Below are 1,343 nucleotides of genomic sequence, written 5' to 3'. Positions count from 1 at the left end.
CCCCCCCGGCCCTCAATAAAAATCCATCTTTTCTCTATAACTTCAAAATTCCACACATCCTCGCCTAAAACTTTATTTTCCCTCTTGTTTATCTATTTCTTTTCACGACAATAATGGTTTATCTGAGTCTTTGCCGTTCTGTTTTTTGTCGTTTGTTTTTGTTTTTTTATCTTAAATTTTTTTACTCCTGAATTTTACGTATCTGCACACCCATGAAAATCCACCTTTCCTCCATAAACGAAAAATTACAGACATCCTCCCCTAAAATCCTATTTCACCACTGGCTACCTTTTCGTCTTAGCACTTATGATTTCTTCAAGTCTTTGCCATTCTGGTTTTTCTTCTTTTTTATCTTGAATTTGGCATATCATTCTGCACGACAATAGTAATTCACTTTTCCTCTATAACCGCAGAATTCAAAACATCATTGTCTAAAATCCATTTTTTCCCCACTGGCTATATTTTCCTTTTTTTACGCTAATAGTTTCCTCGAGTCTTTACTATTTTGTTGTTTGTTGTTTGTTTTGTTGTTTTTTATCTTGTATTTTTTACTCCTGGATTTGACATATCTGCACACCTATAAAAATCCACCTTTCCTCCATAAACGCAAAATTCCAGACATCCTCGCCTAAAACCCTATTTTCCCTCCACTGGCTATTTTTTCCATTTTTTTACGCTAATGGTTTCCTCGAATCTTTGCCATTCCTGTTGTTGTTTTGTTTTGGGGGTTTGTTTGTTTGTTTTGTTGTTGTTGTTATTTAATTTTGTTGTTGTTGTTTTGTTGTTGTTGTAGTTGTCGTTGTTTATCTTTTATTTATCTTTTTAACGCCTGAACTGAAGTATGTGAACGCCCATGAATCTCCACCTATACTCTATAAATAGAAAATTCCTGACATCCTCGCCTGAAACCCTATTTTCCCCCGACAGATTCTGTTCCTCTTTTTTACGCTAATGGTTTCCTCCCCCTTGACGAGAGTGGAAAGGATTATAAAAGAATTACGTCGTTAACGAGGCCTGGGGCGATTGGTGTTTGTCCTCTCGCGGAAGACAGCCGCCCCGAGGAAGTCACTCTCAGGAAGTCAAGTGAGTCTGAAAATCCCTTCGGGAGTCCCAGAGAGTGCCAGAGATTTTTTCACAAATTTTTAACGCTCTTTGATACTGGCTCGCCGGTGTATGTGGTGTAGTAGTTAGCCGCTTCGCTGTCGTATGCTGAAAATGTGAGTTCGATTCCCTGAGTGAAGATCTTTGTTTCTTCTACCGAAAACGCGTTAAAATAAGGGTGTAGTCGTGGGTGTGGCATCTTATACAGGAAGTAAATGTTACGAAACAGCACTAAAAATCAA

This window comes from Aplysia californica, unplaced genomic scaffold (genome assembly GCF_000002075.1).
Source record: "Aplysia californica isolate F4 #8 unplaced genomic scaffold, AplCal3.0 scaffold00006, whole genome shotgun sequence".
NCBI classification, from domain to species: domain Eukaryota; kingdom Metazoa; phylum Mollusca; class Gastropoda; order Aplysiida; family Aplysiidae; genus Aplysia; species Aplysia californica.
Note: the sequence above shows the minus strand (reverse complement) of the source record.